Consider the following 19,714-nt stretch of genomic DNA (forward strand, 5'->3'; position numbering starts at 1 on the left):
TGATCCATATCTCCCTCGACACCTGCTGTCATGGGAAAGTCGGTGGGTTCAGCTGATATACATCTAATGTGTAGAGCCACTCTATCTCACCTGCTCATTGCTGGTCAAAACAAGGTCAGTTTCTCCTACAAAGGTTAGTGTAGACCATAAGCTGCAACACTTTCATCTATTTCCCCCCTGGTATAAAGTTACTTAGGTGGGGTTAAAGTTTAGAACTTTTCAATGATCTTATTGTGTACAACATTCTTAGCTATTAACATAGGCAGACAGGGAAATGCTAACAAACACTAACTATTCCCCTATTCTTAGGGGGGCCTGAGTCCCATTCTCTGTATATTATGACTTTACCTATTTTCACTGCTTAATAAACAAATGACTTTACTTTTAAGAGACTTTATTGGGGAAGCATTAAGGAAACTTAGTGGCATAACTTGAACTTCGGTCTTGAATTACTTGCCCTCTATGTGTTAAAGAGAAGGCTGTTTTCCAATGAGACCTGTAAAGCCCATGTCGGAGAGCAACACATTAAAGAAATGGCGGAAGAAAGAAGTTAATGGTAGGTGTGGCGGAGCAGATAGCAGCTCTACATATGCTTCTCATTATGGCAGAAAATGAACTCAATTCTAGTTTCTTGCAGAGAAGTCCATTTATCTATGAGTTACTGGGTAACTGAGAAATTAATTATCCTCCAGGCAAAGTGTCAGAGTTTGGGGAAATGAGGGACAGAGGCCCCTATATCACTTGAAAGGAAGAGTGTGCAGAAGGAGCTGCTCAGTGTAATTATATAGCAGGAGACAGCTTTTCTAGAACTGGGAAGGAAAAAAGCCAAGTCTAATTGGCTCCACGTCCAACTGCTACCAACACTTTTATAGTTGTGTTCACTATAAGTTTCAAGGTAGCTTGTTTCCTTCAAAGTAAGGTCCTTTACATGGGATTACGGCATCATTGGGTTTATAGTATTTGCTCTATGGTTATGCTTAAAAATAAAATGACCTGTAAATATAAGTTCTTGAGTTGTCCTCATGACTAGTTTTCAGAGCTTTCCTTTAAGGCTCATCCACACTACTGTACTATGGCTTTGCGTGACTACCATGATACTACTTGATAAGGCGGCGTAGATACTTTTTTCTGTTGTATTGTATCTGCAATGAAAGAAAAATAGTGCCATTGGACAACATATTACAAAGAAATGCACTGCTACTAAGAGAGAGTGTCCCCTATATACTGTGCTGTAATGAGATCCCATATGGCAGCACACAAAGTTCCTTGTGGTTTTTTCTTGTGCCAACTGCAAATATCCACAGTATAGTTCCTATAGGCACTGCCACACCTCTATCCCGGGTAGCTGAAAGGTAAATTGTCTAGGTTATGCAGGGAATATCTCACTGTGTCAGCTAGGTGACAATATCTTGGCTGCAATAAACTGTTCTTATGAACAGATTGTAGTAGTGCAGTAAACAGAAGGGCCTGTAGAGGGCTGCAGATAGGACTTCTGGTGCTAGGGTTAACACCAAGGGGTAGAGCAGGAACTAGATAAAAGCCAGTTCCTGCAAAAGCAAGGGAGAAGTTACAGCTCAGGTGACCTGGAAGGACTGACCCAAAACCAGTCCGCATGGATCAGGCTTCCAGTTCCTGACATGGCATCTCCACTGCTTTCACTGGTCCACACTGGTCCTCAGGCTTTCAGTCCTTCCAGCTCACCTGAGCTGTAACTTCCCCCTTGCTTTTGGCAGGAACTGGCTTTTATCTAGTTCCTGCTCTACCCCTTGTTGTTAACCCTAGCACCAGAAGTCCTGTCTGCATCCCTCTACAGGCCTTTCTGTGTACTGCACTACTACAAGATGTAAACAGGAACAATTGAATATAATATTATTTTTAGAAGAGGAGAACTCAAGTAGATATGTTTATTGGTTAATGTATCTAAGGCCGGTTTCACATCTGCATCAGACCCTCCAGTCGGAGGTTCCGTCGCAGATCTGGCTGCAAATACTGGAAGAAAAAGCACTACATGCTACTCTTTTTCTTCTGTTGCAAAATCAGGGGCGGAAAGCTGACAGACCCAATTACAGAGCACTATGACATTACAGGATATAGACATTAAATGACCAGCGGGGTTGGCGTTCCAGGTCTTGTGGTCAGGTAGGAACTTTCAAAACGTTGATCCAGGGATTATTCTGACTGCCATTATGGAGTTGGGAAGGAATTCTTCCCCCACGTGGTCTAAATTGGCTTCTACCTCATTGGGGGTTTTTTTCCCCTTCCTCTGGATCAACAAGGGGGTTGGAAACTGGCTGAACTAGATGGATATTGTCTTTTTTAGCCTGACATACTATGTTTCAGTCAATGGGATCTGCCCAGTGCTGTTCGTTCCCATCCAGAGACTGAACCAATTGGCTGCGGGGATTACCCTTTTCTGCTCCCTGAGCGGGAATTGAATGCTATGTATATCTGCACCATCTTACACAAGGCACAAATGTTTCCACTTGTGTATTTCTGAAATCTGTGTTGCATAAAAAATAATAGAAATGTAAATTCTTGTCGCGATTTCTATGCAAAATCCCTGCGGAAACCGCATTGAGTGACCGCACATACAAATCTGCACCAAATACGTGTATGGATCTACATAAAAATCAATGGCAGAATTTTAAATCTCACCCTTGTTGTTTTGCTGCAGATTGAACTGTCTGGGTTTTGACAGCTGAGCGTATGTTGCAATGCGCTCACTCCTGCGCCATTGTTTCGCAAAAAAAAAAGTGAGAATGAACCCATGGAAATCAACGGGTTCTATCTGCATTTCGCTGGGGGAATTTTCCCACGTGCAAAATTGTGTTAATCTGTTGAAGCCCTCAGATACACGGTGGACAAATCTGAAAGTTTAAATGCCCGTGTGTACTTGCTGTATTGAACATGGCTGTATTTATGGACATCAACAAAAGTTTCTTCTATTGTTTTCTATTGCCGCTCTGCAGTACTGGGATTAGTAGGATAATGCTGACCGGAGAGCCCTCTCTATGTAGCTTGTATGTTAGCTTTGCATTTTTGAGTGCCTATCCCTAAAATATACAGTATATGAGGTTAATTGGTTTGCATTAAAATGGGCTTAAAAGTTGTGTTAAGGGAGGATTCCCAGAATTGACTTTTATCACCTATTCATAAGATAGGTGATAAAAACTGTCATTGGTGGAGGTCTCAGCGCCGAGGGCCCCACTAATGCGAAGAACAGGAATCTTTCCCCCTCTCCTCCTCATTGTGGGTTTGCTTAATGCCCCCCCCCCCTTCCTCACCCCCACCCGCAGTAGGGAGATTGAATGGATCAGTGGTCAAGCCTTCATGGTGCCGCTTCACTAATCTTCAGTGGTACTGTTGGAGATAGCCAAGAACAGAGGTGTACCTTAAAGCTGCTCGGTCCCAATGCAAAACCTGTAACAGGGCCCCCAACTATAATGCTTTATTCATAGTACTGGGCTCCCTATATGGAGAAGAGAGGCTTACGGCCCCCTAAGGCTCCTGTGCCCTGGTGCAACTGCATCCCCTATAGTTATGTCAATGGTCGTGTGCCTGTACTTGGGTATTTCACTGAGCCCCATTGAAATAAATGGGACAGCAGTACGCATACTCAACCACCACTGTATTTAATGTCATTCAGCAAACCCGCAGTGAGGAGAAAAGGGGTAAAAAGGATCCTTAACTGATCCTGAGAATGGTGCACCCAAATACTACATGTGACTGGAGCAGTGGTGTGCATGCAATCACCTCTATGGGACAGGGGGAGATAATCAAGTGCATTGCTTGTAGAAGTAAATTTAGCGGTGGTCACACATAAGCGCCATGCTTCATTCACACGGGGCATTCAGCTGCACTGTTCTGGGGGTTGCTAGGGGTCTTAGTGGTCAAACCCCCAGCGATCATACATTTATACATCCTGAATAGTGAATAAATGCATTTAGTGGGAAAATCCATTTACAATGGAGGTGCATAGGCTATGAATTTCTATAACCCCCTAACCTGTATGCCAATGTCTCTTATGTATCACAAGCCCCCAATGGTTGTGAGTGATGAAAATCATCAGTCTTCCCTTACCAACAATCCAGTAGACAGTAGAAAGCACGACTATTCACATTCTAGGGCAACTGCACGCCGTTTGTTCTTCTGTAACATAGAGGTCCTGTAAACTGTGAGGTCTAGACGGCTCGTGTCCGCGGCGCACTGACAGAATATTCTGCTGACAGCTCATGCAGGGATGTGCAAGTGGCTTGGTCTCGCTCAGACCCTTAAACTTTGAAATTGCTACAAATCCTGTGGTGCCGTTACTGTATCATTCCCACGTGTAATCAGAGCATTGTCTATTATAGCATTAACCCATTTACGGCGCTTGGTCCTGGGCTTTAATCCTGTATGATAGTAAATATACGGCATAATTATATATATATATATATATATATATATATATATATATATATATATACAGGATTAAGGCAATCTAGCAGGAGTTCTCTAGTGTCATACAAAGCTCTGACAGTGACTATTGTCACTATAAGGGCTTCTGCAGACAAACATATGCGCAAATACGCTCACTGAGCATATATGTGCAATAACAAGGGTTGTGCGCAGGGTCGCGCCCTTCAGATTGATTTTTTAAACTTGCCACAGCCTTCTATGGCAGCTTTCTGTGTAAAACGCAGAAAGATAGGGCAGGTCCTATGTTTTCTCGCGCGCAGGATTCTCATGAGAACGAACCCATTGAAATGAGTTTCACGTGCGCAAAAACCTGCACAAACACGTTTGTTTGTTTGAGCACTTAAAGGGGTTGTCCCGCGCCGAAACGGGTTTTTTTTTTTTTTAAACCCCCCCCCCCCGTTCGGCGCGAGACAACCCCGATGCAGGGGTTAAAAAAACCACCCGCACAGCGCTTACCTGAATCCCGGCGGTCCGGCGTCTTCATACTCACCTGCTGAAGATGGCCGCCGGGATCCTCTGTCTTCATGGACCGCAGGGCTTCTGTGCGGTCCATTGCCGATTCCAGCCTCCTGATTGGCTGGAATCGGCACGTGACGGGGCGGAGCTACACGGAGCTACACGGAGCCCCATTCAGAAAAGAAGAAGACCCGGACTGCGCAAGCGCGGCTAATTTGGCCATCGGAGGGCGAAAATTAGTCGGCACCATGGAGACGAGGACGCCAGCAACGGAGCAGGTAAGTATAAAACTTTTTATAACTTCTGTATGGCTCATAATTAATGCACAATGTACATTACAAAGTGCATTATTATGGCCATGCAGAAGTGTATAGACCCACTTGCTGCCTCGGGACAACCCCTTTAAGGTGGCTTCACACGAGCGTGTTTTTGCATGTACATAGGTGCGCACCAATGTACGTGCAAAAACACGCGTGAATGCAGGTCCAGGCATTGTCTTCAATGGAGCCGCGGCTGCTGTCGGCGGGTCCATTGAAGGCAATGACCTGCTGGCACCCCTGAGTTGCTTTTCAGGGAAGGGCTTTACATATAAGCTCTTCCCTGAAAAAACTGAATTTTAGTGTAAAAAAAAAATGTACGCTTTGTCTTCAATGGAGCTGCGGCTGCTGCAGGTGGCTCAATTGAAAACAATGGTCTGCAGGCTCCCTGCATTCTTTTTCAGGAAAAGGCTTTACATATAAGCCATTTCCTAAAAAAGAAAGATTTTAGTGTAAAAAAAATATATATATATACTTACCTCTCCGCCGCTGCCGTCACCCCCGCCGGGATGAAGAACACATCCGCCACATGCGGAGGATGTTTCCATCATCCTCGCTAGTTAAAAGAACTCCCTGTTGCTACATCTGCCACATCTGTGACAGATGCAGCAGAGGAATTCTTCAATTCTCTACTGCAGCTGTCACACATGTCAGCTGCAGTAGAGAATCCTTATCCCGGCAAGCCCTTCAATTGATTTCAGGGAAGGACTTTAAATATAAGTCCTTCCCTGAAAATCTAGTAGAAGTGCTTTAAAAAACGAAAAAAATAGATACTCCCCTTGCTTCAGCTGCCGGGGCTGCAGCGCGTCTTCTCCTGCTGTCCCCTGCACCGTGGTGCTGATCTATCAGCAGGCTGGGATTTAAAATCCCTTCCTGCTGAAAGAGCTGAATGTGATTGGCTGAGCTGCTCAGCCAATCACAGGTAGCTCCCCCCTAATACACATTACCCCTAATAAAATAAAAAAAATGGGGAACAAATTCTGTGAAAAGGGGTATTAAATTACAGCCTTGTATGTGATGATAAAAAAAATGCAGCAGCAATAATATTTGCAGAAAAAAAATAGGACCATAAAACCACTGCATGGGTAAAATCGCTAAAAAGTGTCTGGTCCCTTAGGCATTAAAGGAGATGTCCCGAGGCAGCAAGTGGGGTTATACACTTCTGTATGGCCATAATAATGCACTTTGTAATATACATTGTGCATTAATTATGAGCCATACAGAAGTTATAAAAAGTTTTTTACTTACCTGCTCCGTTGCTAGCGTCCTCGTCTCCATGGTGCCGACTAATTTTTGGCCTCCGATGGCCAAATTAGCCGCGCTTGCGCAGTCCGGGTCTTCTGCTGTTCTCTATGGGGCTCCGTGTAGCTCCGTGTAGCTCCGCCCCGTCACGTGCCGATTCCAGCCAATCAGGAGGCTGGAATCGGCAGTGGACCGCACAGAAGAGCTGCGGTCCACGAAGGTAGAAGATCCCGGCAGCCATCTTCAGCGGTAAGTATTGAAGTCACCGGACCGCCGGGATTCAGGTAAGCGCTGTGCGGGTGGTTTTTTTAACCCCTGCATCGGGGTTGTCTCGCGCCGAACGGGGGGGGGGGTTTAAAAAAAAAAAAACCCGTTTCGGCGCGGGACATCTCCTTTAATATAGGGATTGGCTATGTATACTGATGCTTTAGATATCCGTGTTTTCTGGCACCTTATGCTTTCAGGACATGGTTGTAAGTTCTTCATGACTCTGTCTACGATGAATTAGACACCGACTCTCACAACTAAGTTGTAGTTTTATTGTAATATATCACTGGTTACTGCAGCTCAGGCGAAACTTTACACCTAAGTGCAACGTGTTAATAAATGCGTATTTGTATCTGTGTTTCCAGACTCCTCAGTGAGATGTTCTCCTCACACTCCAGCCATAAACATGAAGCATTTCTCCTGGGTAATAGGTTCCAAATATTCTGTTCTTTTAAACAATGGTCTCTTTTTTTCCTGGTAAGCCATACTGGAGAACACTCTGTAGCATACATACAGCGCCCCTGGCTGCCTCCCACCCAGCGCACTTATTCCTGCGTTACATCTATGATAATTAGGCTATTTATTTCTTGGCTATTTTCCAAGACGTTTGTGAACAGGAATAAGATGTCCTTAGAGTTCTGGTCCTCATTTTTCTACCCTTCTCAGAAAACACTTTTCCTACAAGGACTTGTACTACATGGATCCACCAGCATGCAAAGGGTTTCCTGCAAAATAATAACATGACCTTGTACAAAAGGAGCATTATGGCAAATGTGGTTAGCGTATTATTGTTAGTGATTGATAGTGTATTATTGTTATCCCGTAGTTAGAAAGAACAGGGAATCATTGTGATCTACACCCTGGGATAACAAAACAAACAAAGGCTTGGAACAACAGAGGGAAATCACATAGATGGCAAGCAGGTCCTGTGTGTAGGACTTATGTGGTGCTTTAGTTAGCCTGACATGTATGGATTTGCTAAGGGCAGAAAAGTAGCTTGAAGCTTCTGAACCGCAATGCAAAATCTGCACCTTTCTTCACCTTTCGCATCCCATTAGATGTATAGTACCGGTGCACCAAGGCTGCTGCTTCACACATTGTTCACTGGGTCGCTAGCGCAATACTGTTAGAAGTGGTTGTTCCTGCATCTCTGCTTGTATAGTATGAACTATTATCATTCACATTATTGTTATACCCATTAAATTGCTGTTTCCCCTCATCCCAACCCATATTTTCTATTCAAGGCAGAGACATTTGGTTAATATAATGACAGTCCATGAAGACAGACATACTTGACCATAATATCCTGATATCTCACACACCAAATAAAGGCCCATTTACACGCAACGATTATCACTCAAAATTTGTTAAAACAAGTGAAAGTGAGCGATAATCGTTAAGGCCTCATGTCCACGGGGAAAATCAGGGCCGCTACGGATTCTCCTGCCCCGCGGACATGAGGCATTAAATCAGAATAAACTCACCTGCTGCAGGCCGTGCGTGTCTTCCTTCCTTCGCAGCCAGATCTTCTTTCTTCGGCCCGGCGGATGTGCTGGGCACGCCGGCTGCGTGCCGCGCACATGCGCCGGGCACATGCGCCGGGCCGAAGGAAGGAAAGAAGATCTGCATCGCCCGGAGCAGGTGAGTTTAATTCAGGCGCGGGTCTCCTGCGGATCTGGACGGCTTCCGTAGGCTTCAATAGAAGCCTGTGGGAGCCGTCCGCGCGGGAGACCCGCACTTAAATGGAGCATGTCCATTTTTTTCATGCTCCAGAATTTTTTTAATTCACTTTTATTAACCATCCGCGGGTATTTATCTACCCGCGGGTGGTCAATGCATCCCTATGGGGTGTGGATCCGCATGCGGGTGATCCACTGCAAATTTTAATTCTTCTTTTCCCCGTGGACATGAGGCCTAAGTGTAATCGCGAAGCCATTGTGCACTATTCGTTCAGTTGCCCTTTATCGCTGAGTTTCAGCCTGCATGACATTTGTTCAGTCGTTCAGTCTTTCAAATGACTTGAAGGGGGGGGGGGGTGATTGTTGGCCCAGCTAAACACAATGACTCTTGCCTCAGTAGACTATAAAAAATTTTTCGCACCTACTAAAAACCTCCTGGCCAGAGATTCCTCGCATAAACACACGCCCACCTGAGCAAACAGCATATACAGTGTTTACTGAGCTAAGGAGGGAAATGGCGAGGATTTCAATCGATTATCTTTATGTGTAAACGCTTAGCATTTGTAATCAAAAAAGTCGTTAAGTCGTTCATTCTTTCATTTAAACGACAATCTTTGTGTGTAAATGGGTCTTTGTTCCATAACCAGATTCACACCTGGAGGTTGTGCCGCACCACTACAGAAGTGTGCATCAGAAACCACAGCATGTCCTAGAGCATGTGTAGTGTATGATCAGAAGATATCTGTTGCATGTGTGAAAATACCTTTAGGACAGTGTCATATGTGCGTAATACAGGGATAGTGCTGAGTAAGCAGAATCAGTAGAACCCGGTCCAACTTTGCTGAAAGTTACGTTTGGCCCAAAATCAGACTGAGTTTTAGCAAAGTTCTACTTGAAAAAGGGTTCTACTGTTTTTGTTTGCTAAAACTACCGCAATTACTCATGTATAATATTGTTTAAGAGCCATAAAAGCCCTTTATAATATGCTGAGGCTTTTTATGACAGTGTTTTAGGCAAGTTATAGGGATATTGGCCGGTTTGGTTAGAACTTATTTAAACTGAACCAAACTTGTGATAAAGTTCAGTGAACAGACTGAACCAAACTTTCAAAAGTTTGCTCATGATACAGGATTATACAGGATTATTTCCACTCCTATACTATGAGTGAATGCCCTGGCGCCTGCAGGTCTACTGACCTGAACCGACACCATTGTAGATCCCTGTGATGCTCTCAGTCTGAGTTGTTAGACCTGACGTTAGGTTAGTATTAGAGATGAGCGAGTATACTCGCTAAGGCACATTACTTGAGTGAGTAGTGCCTTAGCCGAGTATCCTCCCGCTCGTCTGTAAAGATTCGGCTGCCGGCGCGGGTGACAGGTGAGTTGCAACGGTGAGCAAGGGGGAGGGGGGGGGGGGGGGAGAGGGAGAGAGAGATTTCCCCTCCGTTCCTCCTCGCTCTCCCCTGCCGCTCCCCGCTGGCCCCCGAATCTTTAGAGACAAGCGGGGATATACTCGGCTAAGGCACTAATCGCTCGAGTAATGTGCCTTAGCGAGTATACTCGCTCATCTCTAGTTAGTATCTTTGTCATAATTTGGCCGCAGGAATGCTCCCATATTATACTCATATGAAACTATATTAAGGGCGGATTTACACAAGCGTATGCGCAAAAAAAGCACGCGCAAGTGCATCACATTTGCATAGTGAATGCTGCACTTTTGCGCCTATTCTGTACTTTTTGCGCTCACAGGATTTTTTTTACACGGACACGGGAAATACCCGTGATGTGATTTTAAAGGCTATTTAGCCTAAGGGCAAGATGTGTTCCTTTTCCCACAGAATTGCGCAGTGCATTGTGTGGGTATTGAGACTTTTTGTTTTACGCTACTTAGTGCGCTGCCGGGGACTGTTCACATCAGCACGGGTATGTCCTGCGCCATATTTAAAAGGCTGTGCAGCTTTCATTAGTCCCCAGTCTGGTGTTTTCCCAGTGAAATTGCAATTCGCGGGTATCTGGTGCGCAAATAGTGCATGCTCCGGGTTTTTCTGCGTGTGTGAAAATTATAGGTCTACAAGAACATGCCCATTGCTGTAAAGGAAAATAGAACGTGCTGCAAATTTATTGGTGCAACCGAAATGAACATGCAAAATCAGCACATGTGAATGAACCAATCAAAATCAGTGGATTCGTTTTCTGCGTATTGCCCATGCAAATACACTCATGTGAACCCAGCCTAAAACTGCATGCTGATTATGCCATGCAATTGTTGGCCATGCGGCACAAACCACCCCTCCACCAGGCTGTGTCCAGACCCTACGAGGCCCCAGGAATCCCTATCTGTGTTTATATAGGATAAACAGCCTGAATCCTCAGCTCATTCCCAGCAGATGATACATATCTTCTAAAATAAACCCAAGAAAGACAGTTTTTATATGGGATTAAAATGTTTTGTAGGAAATGCTACACTAATAAATAAGACGCGAAAAGTATAATTGTTTCACTAAATACAATGATGTCACAACATATCGCTAAAGTAATCCACCAAGTACAACAACTACCCTATGTAAAAACAAAAGTAAATCCAACCAAGCCGGATACTAGCGTGAAATACCCTTCATTACAGGAGAAAGATTGTAGTAGCCATAAACTCAGAATAAACACTTGTGCAATTCTGAAGAATGTACGGATCAAACAAACTCACCTAAACAGGAGTAACATATAAACAGAGTAATCCATATGTGAGATAACAAGTCACCGCCCTGTCACTCCTACCGCTAATAGTCCACCCAGCACACATGGCGAGTGCGATGCAGGTCAGTGAAAAACTGTTATACATTTGATTTGACAGCAATTTTTCAAACTTGGACTATCGGTTCAAGTGAAATTTACTTGTGTTGATGAACCCATTCAAATGAATTATTTCTTTTGCTATGCAAGTTCTGTCTATCTAAAGGCCCATTTACACAGGATGAGTTTTGCGCAAACAATGCCCGACACTCATCCCTGCACATACTCCCTCCCGTGATGCTGCACAAGAGCGAGTATCATTGGCTCACAATGGGCGGCAGGAAGAGATTGTACCACTTTCTCTCCCCCACCTCTCTCCATTGACTTAACATAGCGGCTGTTCAATACTGAATGGCTGCTGTTTACACTAAATGCTCATTGTTCAGCTAATCGTCCATCATTTAGGCAGCCTAAATGATGGACGATGAGCTGAACGAACGGCTGCTATGTTAAGTCAATGGAGAGAGGCAGGAGAGCGGGAGGAGAGAAATCTCCTGCAGCCTCCCTGAAGTGAGCCAATGATACTCACTCTTGTGTAACAGCACCGGAGTATGTGCGAGGACGAGTGTCGGACATCATTTGCCCGACATTCGTCCCGTGTAAATCGGCCTTTAGAATTAGATGGAACTTGCATGGAATTATTGCCCTGGTAAATACACCCTGAGGAAGACAGGATTTATCAGTATATTGCATTCCCACAGGCAATGAAATATTTTGTCTTGGTGCAGCATGGGAGATAGCTCTGATACAAAAAGCAAAAAAAGCAATAAAATGACAAAAAAAGCAGTACTTACCTCTGTTATCTCTCCCGCGAAGACACCAGAGTGGCTCCACTGTCAGCACAGACTGGAAGTTAGGTGATTGTTGCAGCCAATCAGAGGCTGCAGTGTTACCTTCTGTTCTCTTGACATCAGTACTCACATTCCAGGTGCCACAATGCCAAGAGTTCAGAAAGGTGACTCTGCGGCCTTTGATTGGCTGCAGTTATCACCTGACTTCTGGGACAGTGGGATCTTCACTAGACACACTCTGCTGTTTCCAGGGGGCAGAAAAGAAGTAAATGCTACCCGGGCATTTAAACTTTTTTCTCCAATACCTGGAAATCCCTTTAATAGTGAGGAGCATTTAGTACGTGATCGCCATGTTTTTTTTAGCATGTTCGAGAGAGAATGACTGAAATTCTAAGACTCTTCCTTACTGCAGTACTTGTATACAGAAAGACCCATATGCTTAGGTTCAAGCCATCCATAGCATAAAGCCAACTTGAGCTAGAGGACCCTCTCCTCAAAAACCCTATAGCAACCACTGTGGCGTGACATGTGAAGAAGAAATAAGGGGTTCGGAATGCAGAATCCTGCTGGCAATTCCGCATCAAAGTTTGCAGTCAGCAATGTAGATTTTAGTGCAGAATTCCAGTACAACATATTCTGCAACATTGTAGCAGAATGTTCTGTCCTGTGCGAAAGGTCCCTTAAAGTATCCAGCCTGCTACCTACTTGTATTCCAGTTTCTCTGAGAATGATCACTTCCTTGCTCCTGGGACCGGATTAGGCCTCACCTATTAGTCAGACCCTGTTTTACAAGTCACAGTTTAATCTGCACAAGAGTTGTCATAATCCCGGGCCGTGTGAACCCACTTCTGCACACAAGGTAGTAGCGCTGGCCACCTTGCTCTTCTACAGTAATGACTGATTTCCTGCGCCCATGGCTAGCACACTACCCTCATTACCAGGCCAGGAAATGAATATTCCAAGTGCTGCTTCACGAGGGTCCATTAGGCATAACCAGCAGGGTGATGATTGAAGTTGTGCAGTGAAAAGCTTTCTTTTTTTCTCTTAGCCCATTATGTTTAATAACTGTAAGTAGGAGACGGTGCAGCCCGCCTGCCCATACAGACGCACGTACAAGAGGGGTCTATTCTACAGCTATTACACAAGTAGAGGTTTGATGGTAAAACAAAGACAAAAAACGTGCCTTGAAGCTGCGACTAGAAGAGCTCTCTTCTCAGCACTTTGCAGTTCAGTTAATGCAATGAATGTGTAATTTACATACCTCATATGAGTAATTACCCTGGGAGCAATCGGCTTGGTATGAGTGTTACATGAACATGACTACATATCTTCTACTAACAGGTGGTTAACAGTTTTGCTCCTAGTGTGACATCCTTTGAAGAGCTATTCCAGGAGACCCCCTATAGGTTGCAGATGAACATTTCTCACTGATGATAGCCTACAGTATTTAAAATGTATGACTTCTTCAGTTTAATTCTTCTTGTTCTCATCTTCTCATAATTACACACACTGCAGTACAATTCAAAACACTTGCTCACAGTTGGTACAACACTACAAGAAGAGAATGCTAGAACTACAGTGAAGACTGACATAAAGTCAAAGTCATAGAAATGAGGGATCACCAGGGAGGAAGTTGTAACAATACATATTTGGAAGCCATTAATGGTCCTTGGAAAGTTGGGTAAAAGCTTCATCGACTTTTTATGTGGAAGACTAATTTTTGGAAGAGGAAATGAATTCTATCTTAACCCTTTCCAATCCACTGTCTGATGTCTAAAGACATTCTGATTGAAGGCTGTCCAGCAGGGTATTCTTACTGTACATTACTGGTCGCTCTGTTGTCGGGGGCCTTTCCAGGATGTCCCATACCTCAGTACTGGCTCTAGTCAACAGATGGCGCCATTGTATAATGGCAGAAAGAGAAAACCCCCTAGGAAACTCTGAATCTAAAATTGGATTGCAAATGGTTAATGTCGAATATTAGCGTTAAGCAAATTGAAACAGTTGAATCTGTGTTCAGGGCAAACTAAGCTAAAAGTTTGATTCAGTAATCCGTTTGTCTTCACAAAGTTTTCATACTTTTAAACAAATGACCAATGATGAAAAGGAGCTCCGATTAAAAAGTATCAATAATGAAGTAAATGTAAGAACCAATAAATAGTGGATTCAATAGTTTCTCACAAAAATATTTACCGTATTTTAATTACTGAAAAAGCAATAATCAATTACTTTGTGACTCACTTAACCCTTTGCAATCCAGTTTTGGATTCAGAGTTTCCTAGGGAGCTTTCTGTTTCTGCCATTATACAAGGGCGCCATCTGCTGGCTAGAGCCAGTACTGCAGTATGGGACATGCTGGAGAGGCCCCCGACAACAGAGTGGCCAGTAATTTACAGTAAGAATACCCTGCCGGACGTCTTCCAACATCGGAGATGTTCATCCTTCAATCAGAATGTCTTTAGACGTCAGACAGTGGATTGGAAAGGGTTAAAGGGGTTGTACCGCGCCGAAACGGGTTTGTTTTTTTTTTCAACCCCCCCCCCCCCCCGTTCGGCGCGAGACAACCCCGATGCAGGGGTTAAAAAAGAACACCGCACAGCGCTTACCTGAATCCCCGCGCTCCGGTGACTTCTTACTTACCGGCTGAAGATGGCCGCCGGGATCTTCTCCCTCGGTGGACCGCAGGGCTTCTGTGCGGTCCATTGCCGATTCCAGCCTCCTGATTGGCTGGAATCGGCACGTGACGGGGCGGAGCTACACGGAGCCGGCATCCTGCACGAGCGGCCCCATTGAGAAAAGAAGAAGACCCGGACTGCGCAAGCGCGTCTAATTTGGCCATTAGACGCCGAAAATTAGTCGGCTCCATGGAAACGAGGACGCTAGCAACGGAACAGGTAAGTGAAAACCTTCTTATAACTTCTGTATGGCTCATAATTAATGCACAATGTACATTACAAAGTGCATTAATATGGCCATACAGAAGTGTATAGACCCACTTGCTGCCGCGGGACAACCCCTTTAAAGGTTCTATCACTTCCTGTTGGTATTATTGCATGTAAGCAAGCTATTATTACATTCCTGTTCTTCATTAAAAAGTCAGAAATCAAATGATCATCCCAGAAACATACACATTTACTATTTCCTTGAGCTGCAGCGTCTAGGTTTTTTTTAACTGTCGGTATAGTTCTGCTCAGTGAAAATAATTTTGGAAATTGATCACCGTGAGTCGCTTTGTTTTCCTTACAATCCAAGCGCCATTTATCATCATTAACCAAACGCTAAAACAACAAAGAGAAGTAGTGGGGATTTATGATTTGTTAATTCTTATAAAGCACATGTACTTATTTCTATGGGACGTGCCTTGATAACAGAGCATTACATCAGAAGCAGCAACGGGATGATTGATGGGAGGTTCAGAAGTTTCCAGAGATTTCAGTTGAATGGTATTGTTGTTATGGAGTCTTAGCTTCACCTTTGGATACCATTTTTCAGCTTATATATAGAATTATCTACATAGAAGGTTCGGTTAAAAGGGTTGTCCACTTCTCAATAGTTGAAAGTTTGCCGCCCAGGACTTCCAGCTTTTCTCCAGGCCGCTGTCAGTGTGTATAGAACAGGAAGCAGACAGCTCCATACACATCATAGTGGCCCGGGTTGGTAATGCAGTCACTGTTCCCATTGAATTTAATACGAACTCAGGCCACTGCCAACGGTACGGAGAACTAACAGTGGCCCGGTAAATGGCTGATCAACTGAGACCCACGCCGATCAACTGAGAATAAATCATCAATATTTAAAGGGGTATTAGCATCTTAGCTTTATATAGTCAAGATAGAAAGCTACTGCCATGGTTACTGGTCACCCGGCCAAAGCCTCCAGAAAGAGCCGAGCTTTTAAGTGCTTGCCTCTTTCTAACAGGTAGTCAAACAGAGTGGATGAGTTTTCCTGTCTTAACCCCTTAAGGACCAGGTTGTTTTGTACCTTAAGGACCAGAGACTTTTTAGGGATTTTACCCATGTGGCGGTTTTACTGCTCCATTTTTTCCCTTTAGCTACCAAAATTATTTTTGTTGCATTTTTTTTCCGTGACATATAGGACTATTTTTTTTACTATCTTTTTCACTGACTTTTTTTTCCTGTTTTTTAATTTTATTGGGGCTAAAATGCTAAAAAAAAATGATTTTTTTTTAACATTTATAATTTAAAAAATTTTTTTTTAATATTTACACTACAATATAGTATGGAAATGGGTTCCTCTCTTTGTTTCGGACGTTTTGATATATAGTATGTATGGTTTTGGTTTATAGGGCGCATACGGCGACGGTTTTTGTTGGCGTCTGCTTTGTGTTATTCTCTTTCTTTTGTATGTATTGATGTTTTATTCTCTTATTTTGTTTTACTGATGGATGTAATTGTGTTTTTTACTATCTGTGTCCCCCATGACGTCATGTAAGACCTCTGGGGGACATTCATTTTTTTTTCCTTTATTTGACACTTTCCCACTGTAGCTGGGGCGTCCATAGGAGTCCTAGTTATAGGGGAAAGCAACCCCTGTGGTGACATTAGTCACCTGCAGAGCTGCCAGGGTCTAGTATGACCCTGCAGCTTTGCAGTAGCAGGGAATCTCGGGAGGTCACATGACCCCCCGAGGCTCCCGTAGTGAAAGAACATCTTACTTTCACTTTCTCCATATAGTGCTCATTGAGCACTGGATATCGGGGAAGCAGAAGGCAGGAAGGGTTAAAAACCCATCCTGCCTCTGATTGATTGCAGAGCAGGAGACTTAGAGCATCGCCTTAATTTTACTATCGGCGGTGCTCTAAGCCCAGGACCAGGCGCCGTAAATTTACGGTGGCTGGTGATAAACGGGTTAAACATGAAAAATCATTTAAGAAGTGGACAACCCCTTTAAACTGTGTTTATATATTTAATTATCCTGAGTTCATCTTGATTTAGAGCTGTATTCAATATTCTACAAGCCGCAGAGAACTTGCACTTCTGATTTCCATTGTGGGAGATGTAAGCATTCCATAAATCACTGTACAGTAATATGCATTACGGGAGTAACTAAACTCTGGGATATAAAAAGCTGCTGCTGGTCTATCCCAGGGGTGCACAGCTTTTTTTCTTGTCTGAGGGACACATTGCCATACTGAACCCCTTCCAAAGGCCAGAATGGTCTTTCTGTCTGAGACATTTATAGTGTGTCCTAAGTATTTGCCATTATTAAATCAAAGTAAGCGCTACTTCCAGGACTCCCACCTATTGAGAGAATGGAGGTCACCTTTACCCCCCCCCAATCAGTGCTGCAGAGAGAAGGAGACAATGCCTGAGCTTCTCCCCACTGAAGATGATGGATCTCGAGGTAACAGTCTGGCATTTCATAAGTCCTATAAACTATAATGGAGAGAGCGGTATGCATATACAATATGGTACCTCTATCTCATATACTCATTTCTGGAGTGACAGAGGGGTCAAAAGACTTTATTCTCCTATTTTATAAGGGACCCAGACATGGTTACACAGTGCACCCTTAGTACTTGTCCAAATATATAGGAGACCCAGACATGACTACACAGTGTACCCTTAGTACTTGTACTATTATATAGGAGACTCAGACATTGGCTAAACAGTGCACCCATAGTACTTGTACCAATATATAGGGGGAATATAGGGGGAACCAGACATGGCTACACAGTGCACCCTCAGTATTTGTCCTGATATATAGGGAACCCAGACATGAATGAAGTGAACCCTTAGTACATGTCCTCCTAATATACAGTATAGGGGACCCAGACCTGGCTACTCAGTGTACCCTTAGTACTTGTCTTAATATATGGGACCAAGGCATGGCTACACGGTGTACTCTTCGTACTTGTCCTAATATATAAGTGACCAAGACATGGCTACATGGTGCATCCTTACTATTTGTCCTAAGGAAGTAACAAGCAGATGCCAGCAGCACAACGTTTACCCACATAGGGCTGGACAGGTATTGCATAGCCACCATAGGAAGGTCCCAATCCAATAGAGACCACCACAGCAATAGATCCATAAAGTATGAGGACGGCAGCAATCTGGTGACAGGAAAAACCTTTTATTCCTCCAAACGCTAAAACGATGTTTCGACTCTGACGAGTCTTTTTCACTTGAAAAAGACTGAAAAAGACTCGTCAGAGTCGAAACGTCGTTTTAGCATTTGGAGGAATAAAAAGATTTTGCTGCCGTCCTCATACTTTATGGATCTCTTACTGTTTGTCCTAATATATAAGTAACCCATACATGGCTACATGGTGCATTCTTACTATTTGTCCTAATATATAGGGGACCCATACATGGCTACACGGTGCATCCTTAGTACTTGCCCTAATATATAGAGGACCCATACATAACTACACAGTGCATTCTTAGTACTTCTCTTAATATATAGGGACCCAGACATGGCTACACAGTGCACCCTTAGCACTTGCCCCAATATATAGGAGACCAAACATGGTTACACAGTGCATTCTTAGTACTTGTCCTAATATATAGAGACCCAGACATGGCTACACAGTGCACTGTTAGTACTTGCCCTAATATACAGGGGACCAAAACATGGCTACATGGTGCATTTTTAGTACTTGTCCTAATATATAGGGGACCCAGACATGGCTACACAGTGTACCCTTAGTAGTTGTCCTAATATACAGGAGGCCCAGACATGGCTACACCGTGCACCCTTAGTATTTGTCCTAATATATAGTGGACCCAGACGTGGCTACACAGTGCCCCTAAGTACTTGTCCTAATCTATAGAAGATCAAACATGGTTACATGGTGCACCCTTAGTGCTTGTCCTAATATATAGGGGGTTCAGACATGGCTACACGGTGCACCCTTTAATACTTGTCCTAATATATAGGGAACCCATACATGGCTATACAGTGCACCCTTAGTACTTGTTCTAATATATAAGGGACCCAGATATGGCTACACAGGGCACCCTTAGTACTTGTCCTAATATATAGGGACCAAGGTATGGCTACATGGTGCATCCTTAATACTTGCCCTAATATATAGGGGACCCAGACATGGCTACACAGTGTACCCTTAGTAGTTGTCCTAATATACAGGAGACCCAGACATGGCTACACAGTGCACCCTTAGTACTTGTCCTAATATATAGGGACCCAGACATGGCTACACAGTGCACCCTTAGTACTTGTCCTAATATATAGTAGACCTATATAGACCTTCCCATAATGGCAGTCAGAATAATCCCTGGATCAACCTTTGATAGTTCCTACCTGACTGCAAGACCGGGATCAACAATCCCGCTGGTCACCTAATGTCAATATCCCGTAACATCATATCTCTCTAAAAAGACGTCTAGTCCCCTCTTAAACTCCCCTCTTAAACTCCACTATGGTTTTTGCCATCACCACTTCCTCAGGCAGAGAGTTCCACAGTCTCACTGCTCTTACAGTAAAGAACTCCCTTCTGTGTTGGTGATGGAACCTGCTTTCGTCTAGACGTAACGGATGCCGTCTTGTTACCGTCGCAGTCCAGGGTATAAACAGATCATGGGAGAGAACCTTGTATTGTCCCCTCATGTATTTATACATGGTTATTTGATCACCTCTTAACCTTCTTTTTTCTACAGTAAATAATCCCAGTTTTGATGCCTCTCTGGGTATTCCAGTCCCTTCATTCCATGTATTAGTTTAGTTGCCCTTCT

The sequence above is a fragment of the Eleutherodactylus coqui genome, chromosome 8 (genome assembly GCF_035609145.1).
Source record: "Eleutherodactylus coqui strain aEleCoq1 chromosome 8, aEleCoq1.hap1, whole genome shotgun sequence".
In the NCBI taxonomy this organism is placed as follows: Eukaryota; Metazoa; Chordata; class Amphibia; order Anura; family Eleutherodactylidae; genus Eleutherodactylus; species Eleutherodactylus coqui.